General features: G+C 42.3%; 1 long non-coding RNA gene across 1 annotated transcript; it reads left to right on the top strand.

Annotated features, from left to right (window-relative positions):
* Positions 1–1822: 1822 nt before the first annotated feature.
* LOC142203639 (uncharacterized) lies at positions 1823–22504 on the top strand. Its single transcript, XR_012716118.1, has 3 exons — positions 1823–1943; positions 19676–19700; positions 22467–22504. It is a non-coding gene; the product is annotated as an uncharacterized LOC142203639 (long non-coding RNA).
* Positions 22505–24087: the final 1583 nt, after the last annotated feature.

The raw sequence follows: 24087 nt of genomic DNA, 5'->3' as shown, positions 1-24087 counted from the left end.
GGCCATGCGCTCAGCTCGGCTACACCGGAGATGCAACCGAGCTGAGCACACGGCCAGCACTGCTACACCGGAGATGTGAACCCTGCTGCACACTCAGCTCTACTGCATCAGAGATGCGCTGAACCCTGATGCACACTCACTTTATCCACTAGAAGCAAGCAGAGATCTAGAAAACTGTGAGGAATAGAATCAATAAATATATTGGAAAATTATATAACCTTTCATTATACAAACAATAACATTTATTTACTGGACAATCCCTTTAAGTCGTGGACATATTCTTTTGACTCTTTTCTTTAGTGGATTGAGCAGAAGAGTATTCTATTTATTATTATTTTATTTAGCTTACTTTTATAGTGCCATCATATTTTGCAGCACTTAACAGATGTTGTCAGTCACTGTCCCATTATAGGCCTCACAATCTACATTCCCTATCAGTATGTCTTTGGGGTGTGGGAGGAAACCAGAATACCCAGAGGAAACCCATGCAAACGTGGGAGAACAAACAAACTCTTTGCAAATGTCCTTGGCAGGATTTGAACCCAGGACTCCAGCACTGCAAGGCTGCATTGCTAACCACTGAGTCACACTGTTCTGCCCCATATATATTTCCCAATCCTTCTGTAGCCATTCTTGGACCCCCCAAAAAATGCAGCAAAGTCTGCTTCAAAGAAAGCTTTACAACATGGGGCCTCAGCCTGAACTCAGGGCCCCATGTTGTGGAAACGCTGCAGCACAACACTGTATTTTTCATTACTTGCAAAGTGAATGGGATTCTGGATAATCCAATCCATGCATTGCAGAAAAAAATCTGCAGCGGAAATGGTGTAATTTCAAAAAAGGCTTGCATTCTTGTAACTCTCAGCATGTCATTTATAGCTGCAGCGTTTTTTGGCTGTGGCTTCTACAAGGAGATTTAGGAAATTTATGCTAGACTTTTCTATATAATGGGGTTTTTTTTCAGTAAAATGACTTCTTATAACTAAACAGTACATTGACTTTTACAAGCTGTTTTTTTTTGTACAACTCCAAAGGGAATTTAGCACTGAATCTGAGGCAGATTGCAGTTTAAAATGTTCTTCAAATCCCGCCTGAGGCCCTAGGTTGAGGAAATGCTACTTTTGGTTGCAGATTTTGCTGCAGTTTTTGGAAATAAACCTAGGAGTGGCTACAAACGGAATGGGGAATATATAGGAACCATTAATAATCTCCCTTTTGCTCAATCCACTCCTGATTTTGGCCTGTTTTTCTAGCGACATACTTGATCTTCAGGCTAAGTCCACCTGACAACTCCCATTGACGTGAATGGGAGGTGGAAATATACCACCTAGCAGGTGCTGAATTTGCAGTACAAATATTCATGCAGGAAAATTCTGCTTCAAATTCCTCAAAGTGATTTTTTTTTAGCTATAAAACATTCATCTGTGTGAACATAGCCTAACTTGATAGGCGGAAGGGAGTGCGACTGCAGGATCACATAACAGAAAGATTATCTCTGCAGTTTGTAACCATTGGGGACACAGGTGTAAACATATACAGAAAATCTAGGGATGTCTTTAGAAAGTGGCTTCATTTTATTTTTGCACCTATGAATACACATGGGACTCCCCTAGCAGTGCACGGGCAGTAACTTGCAGGGAGCGCTGCTCTCATTTAGATTCCCGCCCTTTGCGTTGAACCAATGGAAGTGAAGGAAGTGTTGTATGCCGGGCTGTGATTGGACAGCTGTGAGATGCCATGTGGGCTACAGCCGCGTCCTGCTCCCTGTACTTCAGTCTGCTCTCCGCTGCCTGTGCGCTCGGTGTTTGGGCTGTCTCCGCCCCTCTTGTAGTATCCGCCAGCCCCGCTCCCTGCTGCCCAGCTGTACCCGTGACAGCAACCTGACCGTGCGCTCTCCTGTGTAGCCGACAGCATGGGCTGCGGGCGTTCGTCAGCTGTGGGAGGTAAGGAGGCATTAGCCTGACATAGGGCTGCCATGGGAGGACATTGCCACTTGGTAGAGCTTTCCTTTGGGAGTAGCGCAGCCAGCTGTGGCATAGGGCACTTTTATATACCCGGCTAGTGAGCAGCTCGCCATATGCAGCCCCTGACATAGCACATATATATAGAACGGTGTGGTAGAAAGCTGTGGGACATGTCCCGGTGTAAGGGCTGTGACCAGGGGGCATTCGTCCCACTGCTCGGTAAAGTACTTACAGAGCTCGGCCAGGTGACTGCATGACCTTCTGTACTATTAGATGCTGCTGTCTTACTAGGGCTGCTCTATTAGGTCATGTAGGGTAGTGGGATGAGCTGTGGGGTTTGGGCTTTACATTGATGCCAGTTGCTTTAGTGGATCCCAAATCAGGGTTAATTTTTATGATTTCTCCACCAAACCCCTGTGGTTATTGAGGGATCAGCTGTGTCCAGGAATGTTCTGATGATACATTGCACATCAGTGATCCATGTACATACATTTTTCCTATGTGTCTTTTCATTGATCTAAAAAACATATCCTGCCCTGGTATTGCTGCTGAAACCTGGGCAGGTGACCTTCCTGACTAGCTCCATTGAATGAGTCTAATCAGGGTGCCAGCCTGCAGCATAAACCCCAGGCTCTGCCTCAGATTCAGATCACTGGCAAACCCCTAAATGTGTCTTTGTAATTATTTTTTTTTTTCATGTGAGCATATCTTAGACACAGTATAGTATAGGAAGTTATACACAGAAGTCACCTTGTCATCTAAGTATCTTATGTACAGGACAATGCAAACTTTTTCGCTTTGTTGTGAAATATTCTTCATCAGTGTGTACACTATATAGAATTCCCATATTCTGCAGTTTTTGCTGCAGCGTTCTCTCTATGCAATGTAAATCTGCAGCCTACTTGATGCAACAGAGACTTAGGCTAGATTGGGATTTTCTTTGGGGTCTGCTTGGGGACTTCCCAAATGGAAACCTAATTCGCATTAAAAAAAAAAAAAAATTGGGGGAAACCCGTGGACCTCAGACTAAACTGGTTTCCACCCCAAAAAGGGAAAAGTGCATAATACAAGGGCTGGTGTGGACCCAGCGTAAAAAATTTACACCTGAAATGTTTCCATTGTATATTTAGGTTTTTTTCCTGCTGCATGTAGATGAGGTGTAGTAAAATCTTAACCACATGTGAACATAACCCAAAAGAGACGCTAAATATTTCTGTACCGTTGGTTACTGTTTGGTAAGTTAGTACAAATTTGAGGTACACACCTGCAACGATGGGCTAAAAGAGGAAACTAGGGTACATAAGAATGTGAGGTCATTCATCATCAAGTTATGTGGAGCATTACAAGATGTGTCAGAAAATCGGCGATGACTAGAATTCTCTAACTTCATGTGCAAGGGACATTGACAAACAGCTGGAAAGCATATAGAAACCTAATCAACTTATTAGTGGGACCACTTTCTGTAGGGCTATTGTAATATTTATATTAATATATTTATATTCCAGTTATAAACTGATATCCAATTTTTTGGTACTTTACAGAACGTTGGATGGCATAAAAAGCTATCTTAGCCTCCCAAAGGTAAAGTGATTGTAGGGTTATAGGTTGGGCTAATGTCTTTATCCAACCTCATCAACTATATGTAATTATGTTTCTTCAGGAGCCCTTATTTTAGCAACTGATGTGCATATCTCGGTCACACCTTCATGGTATATATTACCCTGTTATATACCCTATTATGGTATATAACACCCTTATGTTAGAAATGCACCTTGCGGGAAACAAGTTTCATTTATTGTCACTAATGGAGATTCTCCAAAAACAAGTCACCCGTACTCTCCCATCAGCGGGTGCACCTACTTAAGAGGCACCATGAGATCTTTACATTATAGTATATTATGTATCGGCGTTGGGCAGAAGGTAGGACTTTTGTGTCACACCTAGGTAGGCTTCTGCCTAGAGATCCTCTTCAGATTATGTGCCATAAAGTGCAGCTAAAGAGCTTTTATTGCTATGTTAGATGGTAAATGACAGGAGTCACAGGACTCAGTGATTTACTAGTAGTTTATGGCGTTAGACTCCATCCTTCTCTTTGCTGGATTCATATGTGCACAGACTATATATAGATAGCTTATATATAAAGTCTTATTGATCCCTCATTGAAGAAATATTGCCATATTTGTTGTGGAATATCATGTTGTCATGGCAGATTGAGTTGATTTATGGTTCATGGAAATAGCTTCCAATCGATATTTGGATTTTTGCTTTAGTTTTCATTTCGATCTATTTTAGGAATGCTTCCCTTCTCTCTGTAGATGTCCACATATGCTTCTAATAGAAGTTTTGCTTAGAGCAGTATTCATCCAGTACAGTCAGAAGATCAATGCTAGTTAATAGTGATAATGACAGATGAACAATGTCATTTTCACTCATGCAGTAACCAGTATTTTGGTACTGAGGGTTCATACCAGGACAACTGCAGAACTGTTTATTATGAAAGCCACTGGTACCAAGAACCAAGCCATGCACTAATACAGACTCCAGAGACTTAATGCAATGTATTTAGGCGTAGAGGTGTGTATTGTATAACATACTGAAATGCAACTTTCAATAATAATGAGTGTGTGTGGTTGTTGTTGACGCCACCACTGTACAAATCTATGCAGATGGAACCCTCTGTTAATGGACTGCAGGTACGGAGGCTGTTCAGTAGTATGAGCAAAACGGGCCTTGGTGTTGTCCACCAGAATGGTCAGGTTACCATACAATATGCCATAACACCAGGAGAAGGATTGGTGTGACACTTGCTTGTGAAGGCCTCTTTATAGTATTGTCCACGTGGTCTTCAGACCAGGCTCTGGCTAATATTGCATCTAAGACAAAAGCAGGGCTCCTCGCTAAAGAGGATAGCCTTTGACAGTGGTGGTCTCGGTTCAAACTTCTCATACCTCAGTGTCTTGCACACATCATCAACGCTGTTTTCTGCCCTACGTTTTGGATGTAAGTTCTAATTTCACTTGCAGTGCAGAATGGGTCGCTACGCATCATTCTTGTCACTTCCATACAAGCAATATCAGTGCAGTGGTTTCACCTTTGCAACCATTTGATGTCATTTTACTTTGTCGTTGTCCTCCCAACAACTGGTACACACAAGGCTGAACAGTGCTGATATCTTGGTCTAATAGTGATCTGCTGGAGAGAGAAACCAAGGTGTTAAATGATTCTGTCCCGCTGTGTGTGACAAGTGGCACATTATGTAATATCTCCTGTTCAGTAATTCCACACCACTTGATCCACTTTTTGACGCTTTGTGGCTATAAAAATGCTGTTTTCATTCTGGTTTATATGCCCCTCCCACACGTCACAGATTGGAGCTCAGTGAAAATTTGGTCATTTGTAGATCTTGGTGACATTGGCTACTTGCTCTATTCGGATTACTCTACAGCTTGTCCTTCTCTGTGTTTCCAATTTCAATGTTGAGAAGTGTACTTCCATTCCTTTTGATTTCACTCTTGGCTTTTACAAAAAATGGGTCAGATTTTCATGCAGATTTTCCATCTGCCTGACATTGTATAGGGTTTTCAGCGCTGATACTGCCTGAAAATAGGCCATAAGGTCTTCTTTAGCTACCTGAAATAAAAATCTGCCACTGCTTTTCCTTTAAAATAAACCGGAGGCAGATAAGAGGCATAAGGTGCCTGGGGTGGTCAAATGACCACTCTGCAATCTAGGTAAATATACATTTTTGATAAAGTAAGTTGGAAGTTAGGTGGGCAGAGTGTTTAGCTTAGTGTGGAAGGATGGTTTTATCTTGGGCAAACCCTTTAAGCCCAGCTGGACAAAGAAAAGGGGTATCTGTATTCTCTGGTATATCAGAAGTATAGGCCATGGCAGTCTTTGAGTGAACTTCACAGCCTCTATTAGTGAGAAACTGCTGATGGGTAAAGACTTTTATCAGACCTTACGCTAAGTTCTGTCTGAAGGATTCTTTGCTATGAAGTTCTGCCTTGGTGTCTGTCTGCTGGGAAAAAAAAAAACAGCTCTGCGAATTTGAGAAATTTGTCCTCTAATGTATATAAAATATGCATACAATTACTCAATTGCAGTTTTATTATCTCTGTAGGTGTTCTGCAGAACCAGAACAACTTCCTCTGGGTGCTTTTCTTTTCATCCTTACATAGGCTGTAGTAAGCACATCCAAGATTTACTAGCGCGCAGGCTTGGACTTTGATGTTCTCTAGCTCAGTCGCCAGCTGCCTTCCCCACAACAGTAGAAGAGCTCAGCTCTGGGTTGAGCTTTTCCACAATTTTTTTTTTTCTCCCTTGCTGTCAGTACTGGTGGTCATCCCTATTTGAATTCAGGGTGCGTCTTCGTGCTGCACGAGGGGTTAATTGTTCTCTGCTGGAGGCTGTACTGCTTCCGCTTTACAATAATCCACTGTGGAGTTGTAATAGATTTTGAAGAAAAAAACTGGAGCTGATGACAGTGGGGAATAGCTGAAAAACGCCGCTCTGGATCTAACCTAAGACCTCAAACCCCAGTGTATATTCAGACTTGAAATGCAATGTTAATGCATTTAATCGAGGCCATACATAGTGCTAAGCTTACACTGGTATACACAGGTTTTTATATATAACTCGCAGATAAAAAAATAAATACTGCACCCAGATATAAATGTTTGATGGTTTGCAAAACTCTGCATGCAGATAGGTAAAGGTTTATAGCTGTGAAATTATTAGACTCTGGGTCTTGCTACAAGAGTTTATAAAGTGCTCTGCCTACCCATGCGTGGAAGCCATCTCTATAACTCTTCCATGCATAAACGGCGAACTTGGGCAACTCAACATCTATATTACGCAACGCACTAAATATAAGACATTATTGAGGTAATTTAATATAACTGTGAGCAGGACAGGCTGCCTTGCTATTTAGAGTGTATCCAGGCAGTCAGAGTTGGTGCACTTCAAGCTGTATTCATTGGTTTTGTTGCAGTTTTTCTACATTTTGCAGGTTAAACCTATTAAGTATTACACCTGTAAAACTCTTCTATGTAACCTCTCCTAACTGCAGATGGTGACATATTGTGAGATCTTACTTAAAGGTGCTCTATCATTGGGAAAAGTCATTTTTAACTAAGCACATACTTGCATAGCATTTAGAAAGGCTATTCCACACCTACCTTTTGTATGTAAATTGCCTCAGTGGTTTTTGAATTAGCCCGTTTTTATACATATGCTAATTAGCCTCTCGGTGCACCTTGGAAGTCTGATCATGCACCCTCTTTGCTATTGTTTCCTATGTATGTGTACAGCACAGACTGCTGCTGGTTTCCTGTTTGCAAACACAGATAGGAGATAATATCAGAGATGAGTGCTGCTGGGAACTTCCTGTGCTGGCTGGAAGCTAATTAGCATATGAATTAAAAACTGACTTATTCAAAAGCCACTGAGGCACTTTGCATACAAAAGGTAGGTGTGGAATAGCCTTTCTAATGCCTATGCAAGAATGTGCTTAGTTAAAAATGACTTTTTCCCAATGATAGAGCCCCTTTAACCCTATCCTGACATCCACCGTACTAGTACGGCGCATGTCGGGTGTTTAACTATGGCGGCCGCCCGGGAGTCTACTGTGTTACACAGTAGACAGCCAGCGCTAATGCCTCCGATCGGTCCCTGGACTGATCAGAGGCATTAACCCCTCTGGCGCCTCGATCAAAGGCACCGGTGGCGCGATTTTCCCGGCGGCGTATGGGCGCCGCCATTTTGCCGGTGATTGCACGCTCCAGGGCCGACGTCATGTTTCCAGTCTGCAGCCTCTTTCTTTTGCAGGCTGGTCTATGCAGCCTGCAAAAGAAATGATGATTTTTTTTTTATTTTTTTTTTTTATTTTTGCAATGCATTGCAGTGCATTAGCATTGTAGTGCATTGCATTAGTGATCAGACCCCCTGGGGTTCAAGACCCCTAGGGGGTCTAATAAATGCAAAAAAAAAAAAGTGAATTTTTTTTTTATTAAATTCAAATCACCCCCCTTTCCCTAGAACACATATAAAAGTAAATACTGTGAAACGCATAAATGTTAGGTATCCCCGTGTTCGAAATCGCCCGCTCTACAAATCTATAAAAATATTGTTCCTGTATGGTAGACGTTGTAGCGGGAATAATAGTCAAAAGTGCCAAACCACCGTTTTTTCACAGTTTTTGATTGTTAAAAAGTGATCAAAGCAATAGCATTTCCCGAAAATGGTAGAACTAAAAAGTACACCCGGCCCCGCAAAAAAAGACGCCCTATACATCCCCCGTACATGGACGTATAAAAAAGTTACGACTGTCAGAATATGGTGACTTTTAGAAAAATTAACAGTTTTGGATTTTTTTTTTTTTTAAGGGGTTAAACTGTAAATAAAACCGTATAAATTTGGTATCCCCGGAATCGAAACGAAACACAGAATACAGGGGACATGTCATTTTGGCTGCACAGTGAACGCCGTAAACCCGAAGCCCGTAATAGTCACAGAAATGCATTTTCTTCAGATCCACCCCATTCTGATTTTTTTTTTTTTTTTTTTTCTCTCCAGCTTCCCAGTACATTATACAGAATAATTAATTGCGGCATCACGAGGAAAAATTTGTCCCGCAAAGATTAAGACCTCATATGCCTCTCGGAGCGGAGAAATAAAAAAAAAAAGTTATGGGGTTTAGGAGGGGAGTCAAACGAAAAACAAAAATCAAAAAATGCCATCGGCGGGAAGGGGTTAAAGAGAACCTTTTATGATATCTTGCACATGTGGTTTATAGACCACTAGAAAGCCAACAGTTGAATTCAGTGCGTATTGACTCTCATTATGTGCCCCGGGGCTGCAGATATTGGTGCAGTCACTGATCTCTGCCCATTGTCAGAAGGTAATTATATATATATATATATATATATATATATATATATATATATATATATATATATATATATATCTCCCCTGGTCTATAGTCTCTCAATCTGCCAAATCAGTATCCCTACACTATGCTGAGGATGGCCCAATAGGCTTAAACAGCGCTGTCCATAGCTGGGAATCTGTTCCTTTTGGAATAGAAATACTAATTTGGCAATTAAATCCGCATCATGATATTAGACTTTTTAACTGAGTCATGCATGATGTTAAGGATGCTGCCCTCTAGAGGGCGGCGTACAGAGTGCACTGTTCTCCTAATTACATCCTGGAGAATATATTTGCATACTTTTTACCCAGAATCCCTAGCGGAGCAGGAATGACTTGTAAGTCTCAGTACTGCCTATGTAGGCACACACTCTCCCTGATGTGTACGATTATCCCCTGACCATTGTCAGAAGGGCGTTCCTGACAGTCGGTCCCACTGACAGTTCAGAGCTATGGATGAGTATTGTTGGGGAGAGGACGTTCCTCACAGCCCAGCTAGACTGTCAGTGGGCCGACATTGGAGCAGAGAGTGAAGCCCCAGCAGGAGAAGATGGACCCCCTAAGGCGGGGACCTCACTTAGCGAAACTCCGTGGCAAAAAAACCACAGAATTTTACAGTACCTGCAAAGTGGATGGGATTGTTGCTAATCCCATCCACGCACTGCAGAAAAAAATCTGCAGCAGAAACGTTATGAAAACGCAAGCATTTGTAAAATTGCAAGTCACGTGTCAATTATACCTATGAAAATGCTAGTGTTGTCCATATAGGTATAATTGAAGCAGGAAGTCTGTGAAGGAAAACGTTACCCTTTTTGGCTGCAGCTCGCTACGTGGGACCATAGCCTAAGGGCTCGTTCACATCTGTGCCCGGCACTCCGTACTTCAGGTTTCCGTTTCCTGCATAAAACAGAGCAGGAGACGGAAACCTGCAGGAGTCTCTCTCACCCATTCATTTGAATGGGTGAGAAAGCTGTGCGGCGGTGAGCGTTTCATGCTCTCCGCTGCGAAACCGGGTTTTATAATCCGGACACAGTCGGACATGCAGTACTCTATGTCCGGATTAAAAAAAAAACGGTTTCGCGGCGGAGAGCATAAAACGCTCACCGCCGGACCCGGTCTGTGGTTTCCGTCTTCTGGCATGCAGAAGAGGGAAACCACAGAACGGACAGCTGAACGCAGGTGTGAACCTAGCGTCAAGCCATTTTTAGTCAACTTGCATAAGAATAAAAGAAAAACTGACTCATGAAAATGGGGCAGCAATGCAGAATAAGAGGCATATTTGTAAAGTATAGAAGACACCCTACAAAGTACTGACATTTGTTTGAGATTAATTTTTTCCTGCTGATAGACTCCCTTTGATATTGATGTGAAGGACACTGATAGTACAACTATGTGTGCTGGCGATCTTTCGGCCATTAGTAGGTTAATGCTAGCCCAAAGGGTTTTTCAGGCATGTATTCGCTGAATTGCAACATTTTTGCTTGTACAATCTTCCGTTCAGCATACATATTACTGTACATGCAGTAGAGCATTGTGTGTTCACTGTGGAGGCTTCATCTGGTTTTATGATGATGCCCATACCATTATAAATTACACTAATCCTCTAATGCCGCCACCCTCCCCCCAATTTTGTTAGACAGCTGCTTTTATGTGATGGGTTTTTGACCAACCCTCAACCAAAAATGTGTAACGTGGCTGATCATCTTTTGGCAGGTAGTCCGCCACTGACTGCATCCTTCAAAGGCATAACCCCATAGTTGCATAGGCCAACACTTATACTGCACTACAGCTATACAAACAGATCAAAAAGATTGTCATCTCTTGTTTATGGACTAGTGAATGGTGTTTACGCTCTTTCCTGTGTCTTATGTTTTGTATTCCTTCTGTTCCATATAAACTTTCAATAAAACGTGATTACACATAAAAAGATTGTCATCTCATGTGCCAGATTTTTAGTAACTTTGATAGATGTATGGACTTTGCATTGGAAGGTTGGCGAGGAGTTTTGTTTATCTCCCTGTAATTTAGTGTTTGTGAGTTGGACAAGCTCTGTCACTACTTTAGATGTACAAGAAGAGACTAAAAGACTATTCAGAGCCTTTTCATTGTTTTTATTGATGATAAAAAAAAAACATGTATTTGTTGATGCAACGGTGTAAAAGCCAAGATAAATAACTAGATAAAACAAATGTAAAATAAAAATCCATTTGTTCCTAGTAAACATGGTCCAAGTGAATGTTAGAGGTTGTCAAGCGCAGAACAAAAAAGTGGCAATTGCATAGCAGGATTTATAATGTAGCCTGAAAATGAGTGGTTACGAGTTTTGTTCATAAGAGCGGTTTCAGCTAACTTAAAGTGCACTTTTGTCCCCGCAGAATATAGGTCATGGTTGCAAATGTTATAAAAGGGCGACTCTGCAAACAATATGTCCATTAGACATAAACAGCTTGTTCTGTCAGCTCTTGCCATTGTCTGCACAGTATGTAATGGCAAACATAATGTTTGTTTATACATCTAGACTGATAATTCATTGGTAATGATTTTTCTAATTGCCATTTCTCTTGTAATGGTATATGTTCTGTAATAGGAAATGTGTTGAGAACACTAAGGACCTAATGAAAAAGATTGACACACTCACCCATGTTTCTCCAAAAATAAGACTGGGTCATTTTTATATATATATATATATATATATATATATATATATATATATATATATGGAAAAGGGTCTTATTGTACAGATTTGCTCTGGACGAATCTTGCAAAATGGTTAGGAACAAATGATGGTGTAGTGTCAATGGGTCTTAAATAGAGATGAGCGAACAGTAAAATGTTCGAGATTCGTTTCGAGTAGCCCCTCAATATTTGACTACTCGAATCGAATATCGAACCCTATTATAGTCTATGGGGGAAAATGCTCGTTTCAGGGGTAGGCAACGTTCGATCAAATTACACTTACCAAGTCTACAAGTGAGGGTCGGGCTGGATCCTCCGAGAAGTCTTCTCCTTGCAGCGTCCCCGCGGCATCTTCCGGCTCTGAATTCACTCTGCCAGGCATCGGGCCTGGGCGAAGCCGACTGTGCATGCCGGCACTACAAGTGGACATGCGCAGTCGGCTCTGCCCAGGCTCGATGCCTGGCAGAGTGAATTCAGAGCCGGAAGACGCTGCGGGGAAGCTGCACGGAGAAGCCTTCCAAAGGTAGGAGAAGAACCAGCGTTGAATGGCCGACTGTATAGCATTCGGCCAATCAATGCTGGTTCTGCATCAAACTTTTCCATTCGAATAGCGAATGGTACTCGATCAAGAGTATTTCGAATACCGTAGTATTCGATCGAATACTACTCGCTCATCTCTAGTCTAAACAAACTCACTGGTGCTCTCTCTAAATACTGTGTGGCAGTGGCATCGTGCCCTCTAATTTCCTTTACGTTCTGATTTATGGTAAGGGGGAGGTTCTGTAGTGGAGTGGCTGCATATGTGGGAGCGAGCAGGGGTGGCATCTGACCCTGGTCACAGATGGCCAAGCCCACAGCCTAGTACACCTGGGGGGGCAGGAGGTGGCACTTGGGAGGCGGAGGCAGGAAGGGGACTCTGGAGGGGGCAGCGGGTGAGGGGATTTTGCCCTGCTGTGGAAGGCTACCAGGAGGTAGCAAAGTACTTGTCCAGGTCATTTGAGAGCTACGGTATGCCTATTTTACGTCGTCTTGACTTCAAGTGACATAACTAGTGCTGGAGGCGCTGATGGTAACTGGCGCTTATTTTTGGAGTAGGGCTTAGTTTTGAAGAAAGTGCATTTGTGTGTGTATTATAAATTGCACAAAATTTACAGCACCTCCAAATGCTGAAAATGCTTTGCTGCTACTGGCTCTATAAACATATGAATTTACTACTATTAGTTGGTATCTATAAATATAAATTTGTGGTTTTCGTATACATAATTGATCAACCTTGTAAAAGCCCATTTGCCACAAGGCAACCTCATTCAGATGGGACTCAACACTAAACTTGCCTCTCCTGGACCCACGATAGGCCCACAGTCTATCTTAGGGGTAAGTATGATCCATAGGCATGCTCATTTTTAATTAACATAGCCTAGGACAGATGGAAGTCTGAAGTTGAATGTAAGCGTGTGCTCTTAGTGCTATATTAAACATGGCCTTGTCCTCAAGTGGTTGTTGTACACTTTGCTCTGCTGCTCTTCAGTTGAAGACTATGACTACAGGTTGTTGAAAAACTAAAGCTTTCTGAGGCATTTGACAGTAGAAATTTGGATATAGCTGAATAGAGAAGTATATGTGTCATGTCTAGGAATTTCCTGCGGATTTCGCCCTAGAATCCACAGAACGTTCTGCAGAGCCTGCCTTCCATTGTTTTCAATAGGAGGCAGAGATCGCAGCAGTACGCTGAAAAGATAAGTGTCCTGCTAGACCTTTCTGAGGATTCTCTGGTTCAGGCTTCCCTGCTGAATAGCCCTATTCACCTGGGTCTAATCCACAGCGGAAAGCCGCACCAGCGCTTCATCATGACTATCCTGTGGTGGAAAAAGAGTAACTCCTCTTCACTTTCCACCATGTGAACATAACCTTAGTGCTTCCTTTATATTTCCCATTCCTTTGAGGTATACCGTATGATCTCTCAACCTTTGACACTCGAGGGAATTGTGGTTTTATGAAGCACTACTGTATGTATAAGAAAATCTTAGTTTACATCACATGACTATAGATGTATACAAAACAGCTGGCCTAAATAAACTGTTATAATTTGGCTTCAATGGACGTGGTTGGGCATTTACTCCTATGCTGGGACAGGGTGACCTTATTATATCTAGTGTATTGCCTCAAATGTTTCTTTAAAATGCGTTATTCTGAAGTGGGTGTAAAAGCTACACATGGGGTCCTATTGATGGTACAGGAAATGGAAATGCCAAGCCCATGTATTATGTGGATACAGTTTATCGTTCCATTAAGATGGCAACCTCTATGGTTTGCACAGTGTCTCATGGTGTATTGATTTGGGTTTCCTCACATGCTACTTTTTGAGATGAATGTGAGTAAAAGCTCTCCTCAGCATATGGTATAACCAGCAGTGGGACATTGACAGAGGAAAAAATGGGATGAAAAATTTTTTTAATAGCCGGAATAGCAAACACTAATACAAGCAGACCAGTCATACAACTGGGAGAGAAGGGGGTACAAAGGTCCAGATACAAACTACACACAATGCTGTCCATTTTATACAGTTTTTATACAATTTTTTTGGTCGTGTACAGGCCCATAGAAATTAATGGGCCAGTGTGCTATCCGTGAAATACATGGCTAGCACACTGGTCACAGTCATCTGCAAGGGGCCTAAGGCTAGAAGCAGCCCTGCTCCTATTCAAGGAAGAGATGCTTGTGCAAATCGCTAACTGTACAGACAGCCATTTACTTTGACTCGCATGGATTTTCACTCTGGTTCTTGCAGTTTATATATTTTATAGGAATATGCAGAAATATTGCATTGGTACTGCTAATTAACTTTAGAAGAAAAGCGATCATCTACCCTGGGACTAAGATAAGATAATCCTTTAATAACCCTACCATGGGGAAATTCGGTGTTACAACAGCATAGATAATATAATACAAGAAAAACATACAAAAATCTCAGATAAAGATGAGATGTAGGAGAGTAATGCAGAAAGTGAATACTGATAAATTAAACACATATAAAATTTATATCTTAGTAACAGATGTTTAGACTAATGGACCGTATTCTACATGTGTGCCCAGCTATGTACTTGCAGAAAATTGTTGATCCTGGCTGTTATGCCTCTTATTTACCGCAAACAATAGCGCCTGCGGCATCTACAGGGAGAGAGGGAGCTGCCTATGTATAATGCTATTGCGCTGTGCCAATAGCAATTGGCTAACCACGCAAAAAAGCCACACGATGGAAAAGGTTTCAGTCGTGTGAACATACCATAATTCCCATCAAAAAAATGTTTTGGGATATGTGAAAATAGAAAAACTCAAAAAACGGATACTTGGATTTAAAAAAAATTCCCTTTTTAAGAGGTCATGGTATGGCTTTAGTTTCATTCATAATGAGTGGTTGTCCAGGGGTTAAAATAAAAACTAAAAGCAGGGACTGTGGTTAAAAATCAACTTGACCTTGTGGTGTTTTCTGCCAGTCTAGTTACTTGTCGTGTGTGTGTGTGTGTGTACTGTAGCGTAAGTAGCTGCAATGGGGAATGATGGGTCATCTTCAAGACACTAGGGATGGTTAAACTTCTTTGGTGTCTTTTGATTGCTGCCAGCAAAGGTGTAATAATGCTTGTACAGGGTAATATATCCTCTCCAGAGTAAATATATGCCTCTAAAAGGGAAAGTGCCCGACTGCACAGGCAGCACCACAAATACTACTGGTGCCTGACTAATCGAGTACAGGGGTGAACCTGCCCCTTTCGCCGCCCGAGGCGAACGACAGAAAGCCGCCACCCGCTGCCGGGAGGAGGGGGCGAAGTGAAGGGGGTGTGGCGGTGTGAAGGGGCAGGGCTTAGCGGTGTTCGCAGGTAGAGAGCAGGCACGGAGAGGACCTGCTCTCTGCCTGAGCTTGAGGGGAGGCCACTGGAGCAGCGCTGCTTCAGCGGCCTCACTAATCCACCGCTCTGTGCTAAGCCAGTCCAGGACAGTTTGTCCTGGACTGGCTTACGTAAGTAAAAATGCCGCCCTCCCTGGGGCCCTGGCAAAGTGCCGCCTGAAGCGGTCGCTTCAGGTTGCCTCATGGGAGGTGCGGCGCTGGTCCAGTACTTGCATCCAGCTGAGCCTCTATACCCATTGCAGACATAAATGGTGATAGAAGATAGGACCGAAACTGGACCAAAAGTTGGATGTTCCAGTGATTGAGGACCCGCACTCAGATGTATGGCTAAAACAACGACTTCATTATATGAACAAGGCACAACGCGTTTCGGGTGTCACTTCGCCCTTCATCAGGTGAAAAAATTCAAAACCGTCAGGCCGATGGCCATTCACAAGGATTGACATTGTTTGGCATAAATCCTGCTTGTTCTGTGGATTACCATTGGCAGCACTGCATTAAAGCAATTGGCCAAAGGCTTAGCCAGGAGTTTCCACTGTCAATAGTTTTGTTTGGTTTGGGTATCAGCAACCAGGTTGTTCATTGAGCCAGGCAAATGTCCTGGCAGGAACAAGACCTGATTAAAATTTTAGTAGATTCAGAAGTAGTGTCTCACTTAGAGGTAGTGCCATTGCGGATTTGCCCCCTATTTGTTGGACAGGGAATAAGTGTCAGGTCACTGGGGGTCCAAGGTCTGGCAGCCCCATTAAAGTGTACTGGCACTGGGATCCCATAAGAGTCAGTGGGGTATTAAGCTCTTTTTTTTTTTTTTCATAACTTTCTGTGCTATGCCTTATGTAGCCTTTGTGCCTCTTTCACACTGAAATGCTGCTCTCGCCATTTTTTTTTTTGCTGCTTCATGTTAAGAAAAGGGGCCTCGGCTTAGATGGAGATCCTTTTTACACTGTATTTATGGCTTGTGTATTTTTAAAGAGGCACAAATGCACTCCAGTCCATGGGCAGTGTAAAAGAGCCATCGGGTTAGAATGCATTTGAAAGTTGTGCAATTTTTCAACACTTGCATGTTTTTGCACAAAAAAGGCGCCAAGTGAACATGGCCAAAAAAGGTGCATTTAAACTAACACATGCACAACATTTAACGGGGAGGTACTCCGATATCATAAATAAGCATCACAGTAAAACGAGTCTTAAAGGACCTTTCATCAGATTGGGCACAGTCAGTTCTATATACTGCTGGAAAGCAGACAGTGCACGATCGGCTCTTCCGATCTGTGCCCCGGGTAAAGCGCTATCTGTCCCGGTACCGTAATGCTTTAGTCAGAAGGGCGTTTCTGATACTGTCAGGAACGTCCTTCTCCACAGCAGCACCTATCGCGCTATACTGTGAGACCGGGGAGGAACACCTCCCTCCCCTCATGATAATACTCGTCTATGGATGAGCACTGTGAGCAGAGGCAAGAGGCGTTCCTCCCCGCTCGCATAACACAGCGTGATAGGCGCTGCTGTGGAGAAGGATGTACCTGACACTGTCAAACGCCCTTCTGACTGTAAAGTGTTACGGTACCGGGACAGATAGCGCTTTACCCGGGGCACAGATCGGGAAAGCCAATAGTGCACTGTCTGATTTCCAGCAGTATGTAGAACTGCCTGTGCCCAATCTGATGAAAGGACCTCTTTAAAAAAGCACCTGTGAAAAGTGCGGCCAAAAAATGATGCAGATGATGGATAACCCCAGTTTGTCTGCCAGCTAAGTCTTGGATATGTAAAGGTTAGTATAGAAAATTATCCTACCCTCCTAGGAGTTCAGTGGATGTTAGTATTAAAGGGATCCTATCATTGGGTATCCTTTTTTTCTGACTAACACATAGGAATAGCCTAAAAGGCTATTCTCCTACCTTTAGATGTCTTCACCGCACCGCCATTCGGTAAAAATCTGGGTTTTCTTCAGTGTGCAAATGAGTTCTCTTGCAACACTGGGGGCGGGCCCCAGCGCTCAAACAGCACTGGGGGCGTCCCCAATGCTGCGAGAGAAATCTCCAGTGACGACTCTCTTCTAGAACGCCCTCTCCGTGTCTTCCTCCGTCCTGGGATTCAGTCTTCTAGGCATGCACAGTCGGCTATGTCATCGGGTCTCAGGCAGAGCCGACTGTGTAGGTCAGCGGCCACAAGAAAATGACCACTTACACAGTATGGCAGAACTCATTTGCATACCGAAGAGAACCTGGATTTCTACGGAATGACGGCATGGAGAAGACCTCTAAAGGTAGGAGAAGAGTAGCCTTTCTTAAGACTATTCCTACGTGTTAGTCAGACAAAAAAGGAATTCAATGATTGTATCCCTTTAACTCCCCACTCTTTTAGCATAGCTCCTTTACTACATGATGATTCAACGACTACCGCTAACATACGTCCTGCCTTCTCGCCCTCAGCAAAGGTGATACATGGAACAGTCTTTGTTACTTTATTTCCTGATAGCTGAAATAACATCAGCTAGTGAAGGGGGGGGGGGATAATCCTGCATTCAAGTCGATTCCATCTGAATCTAGCATTTAAGTGAGTAGGAGAAGGAAGTCTTTTTGCCGATTAGTGGGAAGATTTCCATGGTGGAATTAGCATGGTGGAGCAATGCAAAATCTGCCATATGAACTTGCTGTAACAATTTCCAGGGGGACTTCTTAGTTACTAATAATCACTGGTGGAAAAAACGGGGCACAGGCAAGTATGGGTGCTATCATGTTCACCCTCCCCAGCCAAAGTTTAAAGTAAATAAATACAAGCCCTGGGAAATCCCTTTAAGAGCAAGCAGTCTGGCTGTACACTTGTTGGTATCTCTCTAGCAATCCATAGAAAATGCCATTTAGTCTGCAGGAGAAGCTGATGAGTAATGATAAAATCTTTTCCAACTGGTCAATCAGCCATCTAGTTATGAAGGAGGTCCCATTGTGCATATAGAGCTAGTTGTCAGTCATACATTGAGAACTGTTAATAAGTGACAGCCCTCCATATGACAACTCTGCATTTGGCGATGATGGATTTTAACAGAGCTGCTAACACAGGTGTGAACACAGCTTTATAGGTATGCTCGCATAATTGAGTCTTTGAGCCTAGTTTGTAATCAGAAACCCATGTAATGTATTACATGTTACAAGTGAACCTGAAAGCTTGCAGGACTTTCTACCTAGAGAGGTTTTTTTTGTTTCATGGCTCTCAGTCCCCATGGTGTTGGCTGTTCAGGTGATGTACTGTCGTGTCAGCTATTTACTTACTATCTTTGACTTTTAACTCCCCTATTGATTATGGTTTGTCCTTGCCAGGCTATTGTTTTTCAGTAGCTGGAGTGCCGTTAATAATTTATCAAGAAATAATCTTAGTTATCTAATATTAGGAAAACTGTATTGTCTAATTTTTGCCAAGTTTTTTTTTTTCTTTCTTCCTTTATACTTATACGCTACATCCTGTAACTTATCAACATAGCTATGGGGTTATAACTGTATGCTCACACAACATTTGCAGCAGAATTTGTTGCAGAAATTCTGTCTCCTATTCATTTCAATGGAGGCAGAGACTTTATTTCCTGATAGCTGAAATAAAATCAGCTAATGAAGGGGGGGGGGGGATAATCCTGCACGCAAGTCGACTCCATCTGAATCTAGCATTGAAGTGAATGGGAGAAGGAAGTCTTTTTACCAATTAGTGGGAAGATTTCCATGGTGGACTTGGCATGGTGGAGCCAATGCAAAATCTGCCATATGAACTTGCTGTAACCATTTCCAAAGGGACTTTATAAGGCTGCACTCAGACAGCTGTTGTCTGAGGCCCACAAGAGGATGGAGAAGCTTCTCATGACTAGTGATCCTTCTGCAGAAGAGTCAGGTGTCAAATCTGTTTACTTCAGAGAGTGTGGATGTCAGGGCTACTAATACAGATGGGGTTTGGGAGGTATATGGATATATATATGTTTGTTTTTTTTATTTAAAATTAGGCCTGGGGAGGTGATGAATAATAATAATAATAAAAAAAAAAAAAAACTCACCTGTGCCTGGTGCTCCAGTGAATCCCAGCGTGGCTTGGACCTGCTACTCTGATGTTTTCTCCCACATTAAAAAGACATTGACGCAGCAAGACCGAACCATGCTGGGACAGGTGAGATGTTACTGGAATCATTTACAAAATTAACAAAAAACATTCTTTTACTTTTTAGAGTGCAAGGTTTCCAGCACTGAAATGTGAGTATTTTAATTTTATTTCTTCGTATTGCTTCTAGATTTATTTTGTTTTGCTCCATATCATATTTTTTTTTTTTTTCTTTTCCCCCCTTGGACTTTTCCTGAGCCTAGGGTTCCAGTGGGAAGTCATGTTCAGTGACTGGTCAACTCTGTATGTCACTCATTGAGAGAAACCACCCACTTGCCATATATCTGCTCTATAACCTGTTGCCTGCAGAATGGTCTGCATTTTCTTGGCAATAGTCTAATGTAATACTACACACACTCAGAACTTGATGGTTCTGTAATCTAAGAACACCAGGTCAGATCTGACTCTTACTTTCAACTTAAAGTGCTAAAAGGTATTTGATAAAATAGTCATGCTTGTTGGAACTATGAATTTTTGCCCTTTTCCTGGACCTATATCTGTGTGTAATAACATTTAGCCCAAACACCATGAGGAGAATTTTTCATGAGCGAAACCTTTTATAGTCAGTTTTGAAGAAGCCTGCATTGCATCCATTTTGTAATTACATTGCTACCCCTTAGAGTGACTTTGTAACAAAATGTTCAACTTTTAACGTAAATTTGTCATGCCCCCCCCCCCCCCAAATCCCACAAATTATCTGTAATACAATCTGCTAGATAAGATAACTGCTTTCCTACCCAATTTTGAAAAGTGGAGTCAGTGGCAGGCAAGGGCAGCATGGGACAAATGCCATGGGGAAAAAAATCGCAGAGTTTTACAATACCAGTGCCATCTTTATGCTGATGACACCCAATTATACACATCTTCCTGTGACATCACCCCTGCACTAATACAGAACACCAGTGACTGTCTTTCTGCTGTTTCTAATATCATATCCTCGCTCTATCTGAAACTAAAGCTCTCTAAGACTGAACTACTACTGTTTCCACCATCTAATAGGTCTGTCCCTGATGTATACATTGCAGTCTCAGGCCTTACTATAACTCCTAGGCAGCAGGCCCGCTGCCTCGGGGTGATGTGTGAGTCAGACCTTTCCTTCACCCCTCATATTGAATCACTTGCACGCTCATGTCACCTCCACCTCAAAAACATCTCCAGAATATGCCCTGTCCTTACCAGAGATACATTAAAGACACTTATTGTCTCTGATTCATTCTCGCCCTGACTACTGTAACTCCTTACTAATCGGTCTTCCCCCTCACTAAACTCTCCTCTACAATCTATTCTGAATGCAGCGGCCAGGCTCATCTATCAGGCTAGACGCTACAGCGATGCCTCAGGTCTGTGCCAGTCGCTACATTGGCTGCCTATTCATTATAGAATAAAATATAAAGTTATCACTCTCATCCACAAGGCTCTCCATAATGCTGCACCTCCATACATTTCCTCCCTCATCTCTTTCTACCGCTCAACCCGTGTTCTCCGTTCGCTCAATGACCTAACACTTACATCCTCTATTATCAGAACCTCCCACGCTCATATACAAGACTTCTCCCGAGTTGCACCTCTTCTCTGGAATGCTCTATCCCAGACAATCAGATTAACTCCTAATTTCTACAGCTTCAAGCGCAAACTAAAGACACCTCTATTCAGACAGGCCCATCACAATTTCTAATGTAAACCCTTCCGTACCGTAATTAGAATCCCCAAAATTTAACCCTCCTCTGTCCCCACTCCCATATTACCCCACAATATGATGCCATCTCAGGCTAACTTTATAGGTCCAAGCTCCATCCACATGTTAAAGGACACGACTAGTGACTGCTCATAAAGTTTTGTTTGTGTAATGTCAGTAACTCTATTACAAAATTTTCTGACCTCTGTATAAGCAATGCCGCCCCTGCTACCTTTTGTGTGTCCCGTTCTCCCCCCCCCATAGGTTGTAAGCTCTTGCGAGCAGGGCCCTCAGTCCCATTGTGTGAAATGACTTTCTTTATCTATCTCTCTGTCTGTATTTGAACCCTATAAATTGTACAGTGCTCTGGAATATGTTGGCACTATAGAAATAAAATGTATTTATTACAGGCAAAGTGGAATTCCATGACCACTTTACGGTAAATCACAGCATGTCAATTATATCTACGGAAACACCAGCGGTTTCCCCATAGGTATAATTGTAACAGTCCACGGAGGAAAATTGCGAACTTTCTGTTTAAAGCGCTGTGGAAAGAGCCATTATGGAAGGAAAGGAAGAAAGTAAAGGAAGGAAAAAAATGCAAAATGTCATACACCTTTTCCGCATCTGAGCTCACAAATTGTGACTGTACTTTGACGTTATCATCAAGCACTGCACTGCAGAATTCTGGCAAATTTCCCTCTCCCTTTCATATTTTAGTATATGTCAGGAAACGGGTGTACATATATTTGTACATCTGCCTCCCTATTCTCTCCAAATATAACACCAGCTCTTTGACAACTCTTTGACCAAATTCTATCGCATTTGGGGACAAGATTACAGATCAAGTACTATATTTTTATTTCTTTCAAAATGCACCATATTCTAATGTGAAAATGTGGTATGAATATAGTACTTTATATTGTAATAGTGTTTGACCTCTGCAGTCACAATGGTCATAGAGAAGTGACTTCTGCCTTTTTTTTTACTAGATCCTAAAGACCTGTTCACATACTGTTTTTCCAAACCACTGACCATTGTCAGTTTGTAAAGTCTTTGAGTATGAAACGTTCATTGATCTTTGAGTGATTTGAATGGTCCTTTCTGCTGCTGAAAATGTGGTAACATTCTGCTGCGTTGTGAGAATCTCTACAAATTGTCACACTCCTTATCTGATTTACAGGTCAGAAGATTCCTCAGATGACAAACGCAGGTAATTTGTGTAGTATCAATCCTATATTTCCAGTTCTTTTTATGACTCTGATCAGTGAAGACCTGTATTTTATGTTTAATGTATTTTCTTTGAGGAATTATGGAGGAGTATATGTTGGTCTCCCTGCAGATGCATCTACTTCAAATAAAGATTCAAAAGGAGGTGTAGGTATGTACATATAACTTTTTTTCCTGTTTAATCAAAGCGGACCCCCCCCCCCCAAAAAAAAAAAAATAAAAAAAAAATACAAATTTATGTAATGCAAGCTGTTTGTCCTGTTGACCCTCACTTTATAGGGATCCTATCATAGATCCAGATCAGTTACTTGACAACATGGGGTTACTGTACTGCGTGTGGGACAAAGCACAGGGATCCGATCACACAAACCCTTTTTTTTTTTTTTTTCATAAGTAACACATCGGAATAGCCTTAAGAGAGGCTATTCTTCGCCTACCTTTAGATGTGTTCTCCGTGCCGCCGTTCCGTAGGAATCCCGGTTCTTGTCAGTATGCAAATGAGTTCTCTCGCAGGACTGGGGGTGGGCCCCAGCGCTCAAACAGCACTGGGGGTGTCCCCAATGCTGCAAGAGAACTCTCTCCACCGCCGCCTCCATCTTCGTCATCAGCATCCTCTTCTTCCGGCGGTGGCTTGTAACATTTAGGCCTTGGGCAGAGCAGACTGCGCATGCCCACAGGCTACGAGAAAATGGCTGCTTGCACAGTATTGTAAGCGGCCATTTTCTCGTGGCCTGTGGGCGTGCGCAGTCTGCTCTGCCCAAAGCCTAGACGTTACAAGCCGCTCACGAAGATGGAGGCAGCGCTGGAAAGCGTTCTCTTGCAGCATTGGGGATGCCCCCAGTGCTGCGACAGAACTCATTTGCATACCGACAAGAATCAGGATTCATACCGAATGGTGGCGCGGAGAAGACAACGAAAGGTAGGAGAATAGCCTTTCTTAGGGCTATCCTGACGCGTTACTCACTAAAAAAGGGTTTGTGTGATAGGATCCCTTTAATGCTTTGTCCACACGCAGTACAGTAACCCCATGTTGTCAAGTAACTGTGATCTGGTGTCATGTATAGATTAGCAAGTTGTCTACTATAGCATCTGTCAGCAAAATGTAACTATAGGTTATGAAACGATGGGCTCATTTAATGAAAACTTAGCCTTCAGTGACATTTACCTATGCAACGTTACTACTTATAGAGTAACAAAACTTTCGGACAACTTTGATTTTTTTTTTTTCTTGCAGTATTTGTGTCATCAATATATTTTGTGATCTACATTATTATCCTGTGTATGGAGAAAGGGGGCTGTATAAAATGTAGAGAAAATGAGGGTTATGTCAAACAATTTTATATATTGGGTGTTCTAAAATGTAGAAACTTTCATTTGGTGTCCTATGAAAGGGGGAGAGAAGGAGGTTGTAATGTCAACTATATTACCAGAGATGTCACTGGTTGAAAACAGTCAGGATTATTTATATGGAGCCGCATTATAGAATTAGTAAAGAACATTGCAAAATGTATTAATGACTCAAATACTGCCAGAAAACCAAAAGTTGGACTAAAACTAAACTAAGTTTTGATACT

This window comes from Leptodactylus fuscus, chromosome 5 (genome assembly GCF_031893055.1).
Source record: "Leptodactylus fuscus isolate aLepFus1 chromosome 5, aLepFus1.hap2, whole genome shotgun sequence".
Classification (NCBI taxonomy): Eukaryota; Metazoa; Chordata; class Amphibia; order Anura; family Leptodactylidae; genus Leptodactylus; species Leptodactylus fuscus.
This window is presented reverse-complemented; position numbering and strand designations above follow the sequence as displayed.